At 58.8% G+C, this 6,477-nt stretch overlaps 1 long non-coding RNA gene across 1 annotated transcript; it reads right to left on the reverse strand.

Moving 5' to 3' along the window:
- Nucleotides 1-5,272, reverse strand: LOC119563729. The gene is made up of 3 exons (XR_005222309.2): nucleotides 3,096-5,272; nucleotides 2,121-2,344; nucleotides 1-915 (listed from the first exon to the last, which is right to left on the reverse strand). It is a non-coding gene; the product is annotated as an uncharacterized LOC119563729 (long non-coding RNA).
- Between the last annotated feature and the right edge of the window lie 1,205 nt (nucleotides 5,273-6,477).

Genomic DNA, 6,477 nt, shown 5'->3' on the forward strand with positions numbered 1-6,477 from the left:
TCCAAAAGTGCCCTCCAGTTCTCACACCCCCAGCCAGGCAGGCAGCAGGCCCACCACCCCCAGCCAAGTGGGGGGCTCCCCAATTCTAATTGCAAAGACCCCATTTGGTTCCTAAATCAAGGCCCTGTCTTTCTAGACGAGATGCTTCCAGCTCAGCCCCAGGCAGGGGCTCAGTGCTGGCAGCCCAGCGGTTTGGGGGCGCAGCCGCTCTGGCCTTGTCACACAGGCGGTCAGCCAGAGTGGGCACCATGGTCCCTGTGTGTGAATCTCACACCATGCCATAGAAACATTGGGCCCATCCGCCCCCAGGGATGGCCCCATCCGTCCCCAGCACCCTGCGGGTTCCCTCTCCAAGGGCAGGCTGCCAGTCCAGCCTCAGCAGGTGTTCAGCTCCCTGTGCCCTGCATGGGAACATTGCGTGCTCCACTCTCCTTCGTGTCCCACAGCCACGCTGAGGCCCAGCAATTGCCTCACCCTTCTCTGCAAACAGCCCCCGGTCTCAATGGCCCTGCCTGGCAGGCAGGTGGGACGCGCTCGCCTCTCTCTGTTTGCTTGGCAGCCCTGGGGTGGGAACCTGAGTTGGGCGGGTTTGCCTCAGCTTGGACCTGGGACAAAAGCAGCAGGCTTGTATAAAGGGCTGGGCGGGCAGCCGGAGCCACCGGCACCATGCGACTCCCATCAGGGATGTGGCTTTGGTTCTGTTTGGCAAGCGTTGCCCAAGCTGGGCCTGCCTCGAGATGGCACCAACAACACGAGGGAGACGTCAGCTACAAGTTCGTCCAGCTCTGGAACAGCTTCTGGGGAGCCCAGGCCTGGTGCCAGGCCAATGGCGGGTGCCTGGCGTGCACCTGGAACCCAGAGATGCAGGCCCTCCTGAGCCACCGCCCGGTGGAAGGGGAGAAGTGGTGGATCAGCCTGCGAAAGCACCCATGTGAAAAGAACCCAGGTGAGGGCGAGGGGTCCTGGGACTTGCTGCCCCTCTCTGTGCTGGGAGGAGGGCTTTGGGGGCTCATCCTCGGCCTCCCTTGCCCTCTCCCTTGCCATTCCAGAGGCTGGCCAGCCCCAGCGGTGCTCAGGGGCGGCTCCCAATCGCTCTGCGCTCCGCCTGTCCGAGCGTATGCAGCAGGGCTCACGGCAGCCCCTGGCTTTCATGGGGACGTTCGCACAGCCCGCAGCAGGTCGGCAGACTCGGGCTCACGCGCCAGCGCTATACGCAGCTGTGCAGACCTTTGGTCTTGGCTGGCGCCTGGGTTTCAGAGCTCGAGCTCCTGCCTGAGACAAAGCACTGCCCACTTGGCTAGCTTCTGCGGGTAGCGCGAGCCCGAGTCTGCTGACTTGGGCTCTAACTCGGGCCATGGGCTACTGCTGGCTGGGTAGACGTCCCCTCAGAGCTCAGCCAGCGCGTCCTGGGAGCACCCTGCCTGGCGTGACACGGAGCAGCTTGAGGCCGTGCTGCTAGGTGCCGCACCCCTCAATTTTCTCCATGGGCGCTCCAGCCCCAGAGCGCCCACCCACGGAGTCCGCACCTCTGACCCGGCAGCAGGTAAGAGCGGTTGGCTCCCGCACAGCCGGCGCGTGCTGCAGTCTCCTTACTAGACAGGGGCCGTATTCACAGTGCCAGCATAGGGCACCAGTTCAATAATACCGCCTAGGGCCCCATAAATCCTAAGGACAGCCCAGCTCGGGCAGGCTCCGAGCGGCCATCCTCTGTCTGCCCGGCCGTGCAGCTTGTTCTCCTGGCCTCACTGATGGTCATGATGCTACACGGAGCGGAGCCCCCACGAGCTGTACTTCAACGAGGCCATTCGCAGGAGTGTCACACACAACTTCTACCACATCCATGGCCTGGGGGATTTCTATCGCTGGGCCCGCGGCACGCTCCTGCCCAGCCTCGACGGGCCAAACCCAGGTGAGAGCACCCACCCTCTGCCCGCGCCACAGGGACCCACCAGGGCCCTTCCCTGCCCCCAGGGCAGACACAGACATGGGCAGAGCGGGGAGCAGGGAGTGCCTCGCCCACCCGGACAGTCGCACTTGGTGTGGAAGAGTGAGGGCCTGGCTGAGGGGAGGGGCTGCTCCCCATCATTGTCCCCCAGGGTGGTGCATCCTCTGCTGCTCACCTCTGCGGGCCTGCCCTGGCCTTGGCAGCGAGGCCCATAGGGCTGGCCTCCCAGAGAGCAGCACAGCTGGGCACCCTTTGCCCCCAGGCTCTTCAGGGCTCTACGGGTTCCACTGGGGTCTCCACTTCGATGCTGTTCTGGAGCAGTGGCTTTCAGCTGGGGCTCCATGGACCGTCTGTGATTTCCAAAGGGAGCCGCGCCCCCAGGCATACATTCTCAGGGGTCTGCAACGATAGATTATTAAACAACACAGGGCTGGAGAGAGGGTTCCCAACCGGCTGGGATTTGATTGGCCTGGCTGGTTTTTTTATGTATTTGCCAGTTGCCAGAAAACTCATTTAATCTGCCAGGGTTTTACCTGGGTCTAAAGCTTTGCTTTATCATCACAATACACTGAGGTAGCGAATGGTAAACGTTTCTGTGTCCAGCTAGAGATGCTGCAGTGTTCCCACTTCCCAGTTTAAGTCCTAACAGACCAGAGCTGTTGAAAATACAGCAGCTGTCTGCCCACCACCATGCCAGCGCTGGGCGTGGGAGAGGGCTTGAGGCGCGCGTGCGAGGAGCCGCACAAGGTTCTTGATCTTAGCGACACGTGTGACCTCGTTGGATACTGTAAGTGGCTGCTGCAGTGGGGTGCGGAGTTGCCTTGTGGCAGGGGGCCAATTAGTTTGCAGTTCAAAGGTGGTAACTTCCCCCCCACACACACACACACACCGTTTTTCTGAAATGATGCATCTGCAGCACAGGCTCGAAGGTGGGGGGGGGGGGGCGCCTGCCTGACTGAGTCAGATGACGGGGCCCGAGGCAGGCAGCGGGCACTCCATGCCCCAGCACCCCCCTGCCCGCGGCGGGCACTCCATGCCCCAGCACCCCCCTGCCCGCGGCGGGCACTCCATGCCCCAGCACCCCCCTGCCCGCGGCGGGCACTCCATGCCCCTGTGCCTTCTACTCAAAGACCCTTTCCATGGCACTTACCCCTTGTGCCGCAGGGTTCATCTCAGACGGAAACGCTCTCCTCCTTGGCAGCATGCAACCATGGCAGCTCCGGCCCCAGCCACAGCACCAGCTCTGCTCCTGCCGCCAGCAGGATGCAGGGGCCATGGGCATGGCTGGGGTCCCCCTGGCCAGAACAGGGGCCACAGGACAGCATCTGGGTGAATCACGGTGCAGAGAGCCTGGGGGAAAACCCCGTGTGGGGGCAGCTGTCCCTCTACCCGGGAGGAGGCTACCTGGCACACCTGGGTAAAGTGGTAAATAACGAAGAGGACAGATCACTGATTCAGATCAATTTGGATTGCTTGGTAGGCTGGGTGCAGGCAAACTGTGTGTTTCAGTACAGCCAAATGTAAGGTAGTACACTCAGGAACACAGAACGCAGGCCATACCTACAGGATGGGGGACTCTACCCTGGGAAGCAGGGACTCTGAAAAAGACTTGTGGTCTGAACATGGGCTCCCAGTGTGAAGCTGTAGCCACAAGCACTAATACAAGTCTTGGAGGTTATTTTACCTCTGTACAGTATTTGGGAGTGGTGCAGCCAGCACTGGAATACTGTGTCCAGTTCAAGCAGGATGTTGATAAATTGGAGAGGGTTCAGAGAAGAGGCAGGAGAATGAGTAAAGTATCAGAAAACCTGCCTTACAGCGAGAGACTCAAAGAGCACACTGTATTTAGCTTAGAAAAGAGAAGGTTAAGGGCTGACTTGATACCAGTATTTAAGTGTCTACAGGGGAACAGAGGTTTGAAAACAGAGAGCCAATGTAGCAGACTAAGAGCTAACATGATCCAATGGCTGGAAGTTAAAGCTGGACAAATTCATACTAAAAAAGGTATAAAAATTTAACAAGGGAATTCACCATTTGAACATCTTACCAGGGGTTGTGGTCAATTCCCATCACTGGCAGTTTTAAAATTGCAACTGGAGACACAGTCTAGTTCCAACAGGCATTGCGGGAGGGAAAGCCGCTGGCCCGCGCTGTACACAACGTCAGACTAACATCACAATGGTCCCTTCTGGCCTTGGAGTATGAGTTGCTATAGCCCCTGGATCGAGAGACTCTCCTGGCGTATTACAGACATTTCCTTACTGAACTTTCCCAACTCCCCACAGCCCGAGCCCCCTGCGCTGAGAGGGAAACAGAGGGTGCACCCCACAGAAGCTGGGTGGGGGGGTGCCAGCTCTGGCAGATGTACCTGCGCTGACTCGGATCAAGCTAGTTTGCTACAACAGACATCCAGCCCCAGCGGCGTGCGCAGCCAGCTGCCCGAGTACAGTCCCATTGGCGACCCTAGGGACACCCTCGCACTGCGACAGCTACCCCTCTGTGGAATGCTCAGAGCCCTGGTGAGACCCCTCACCTCCAGCTCCTGGGCAGACGTCTGAAGGCACAGGGAGGTGAGGTGACTTAGCCAGCTCACGGGGTCCATGGCAGAGCGAGGAATAGAGGGCAGGTATTCTGACTCCCAGCCCCTGTGCCGAGCCTCCATCCACCTGCTGAGTCACCATCCACCTGCTCCCGGAGGAACCACCAGCCTGGGGGAACCGGCACTACTCCACCCCGGGGCGGGTGGGGAACGCAACCCCTGTTGCTGGGCCTACGGGGCCCCATCTCTGCTGCTGGGTGGGCCAGGGGCTGCGGGGCACTGGGACGTGCTTGGGGGCATGTGCAGACGGGCTCCACTCCTCTTTGAGGCACGTGTGTCAGTTTCTACGAGACAGCGCAAGCGGCCTCAGCTCTCAGCAACCTGCTGGCCTTCCTGGTCGCCCGGGCCAGGGGCAAGCTGTGGAATCGTCTACGCCCCAGTCCCAGAATGCATCCAATCAGCAGCACGCTGCGCCAAGCCGGGCAGGAGGTGCTGGGCTTCCTGCTGGTGGCTACGCCATGACGGTAAGTGGCTCTGCAGGGGCTAGCACCGGCCCTGGCGTGGTCCTGCGGTGGGGGGGCCCAGAGAAGTAGGGGGTTAGAGCATGTTCCACTGGGCAGAAGCAGCCAGGGCCATGAATTGCACAGTGTATCAGAGGTCAAAACAGAACTAGCTACGTTCCTGGGGGATAGGGCCATCAATGGCTATTAGCCAGGATGGGCAGGGATAGTGTCCCTGGCCTCTATTAGCCAGAAGCTGGGAATGGGTGACAGAGGATGGATCACTTGATGATTACCTGGTCTGTTCATTCCCTTGGGGGCAGCTGGCTCTGGCCGCTGTCGGAAGACAGGATACCGGGCTGGATGGACCCTTTGGTCTGACCCAGTAGGGCCATTCTTGTGTTCACACTGCACGCTCCTCTTTCCATCCTCCCTCCCTATCCTTCTCCTTCATTGCTGACCAGTGTAACCTCCTGTTTGGCTGGAGCATCATGAACTACAAGACTTTCTTCAGCTCATCTGTGACCATTGTTGGGCTCCTGATCGGGATCTTTAACTAGGACACGGTGAGAGCCCCGAGCCTGGTACCATTTTCTTTCCCCCAGAACAGGGTTCAGTGCAAACAAGGACCTGCTGCTGCCCTTCTAAGCAGCCCCAGGTAATCCCAGTGTAGCAGGAGAAACAAGGGGGTGGGGCCCACAGAAGTGGAGCTGTGCAGTTACTCACCCCAGGTTTGGTACCAGGCACTTCCTCACCCAGGGCTGCAGCCACCACAGAACTGCACACTCTCCGGGGAGCGAGCATGCAGCTTGGCCCTGCCTCCACTTGCTCGCTGACAAACTGGGGATTAGCCTTTATTATTTTCCTCCCTCCTTTCTAGGCAAACAAGGATGAGTCCGTGATGGAAGTGATGCTCCTAAAGTTTTCGGGCCTGTTAAGAATTAAGCAGCAGGCCCTGCAGCTGCCCAGGCTGGCTGGAGCGGCCAAGAAGGCTGTACCTGTCTGAAGCACGAGCCCACAGCTGTCATCTCCATCCCCCAGAGACGTGTTTCTGCTACATAACTTCGGCTGTTGTCTTGATTAATCATTTGCTCCCTCCCTGCGCATGCCCACAGGGAGTAATGAAGGAGCAGGACAGTTACATTTCCAATAGTGTAAAAGTTAAATGCCTACAACCCCAGTCACCAGATTCCGCTTTGGGGGGCTCAGCTCTGCCCCTCAGCAGCTCAGCTCACCTATTACAAGAAGTGGCCACCTGGCGCCCACAGAACAAGGGCAATGGAGAGAGAGGCCCTGGTCGGACAGGTACAGGCAGGTCGAGCCCCATCTTGCCCAGCTGGTCGAATATTGCACTTTATGATTACAGGTTTGGAACAGGTCCCATATGAGGAGAGATTAAAGAAGCTAGGACTTTTCAGCTTGGAAAAGAGGAGACTAAGGGGGGATATGACAGAGGTATATAAAATCATGAGTGGTGTGGAGAAAGTGAATAA

Source organism: Chelonia mydas, chromosome 12 (assembly GCF_015237465.2).
Source record: "Chelonia mydas isolate rCheMyd1 chromosome 12, rCheMyd1.pri.v2, whole genome shotgun sequence".
NCBI lineage: Eukaryota > Metazoa > Chordata > Testudines > Cheloniidae > Chelonia > Chelonia mydas.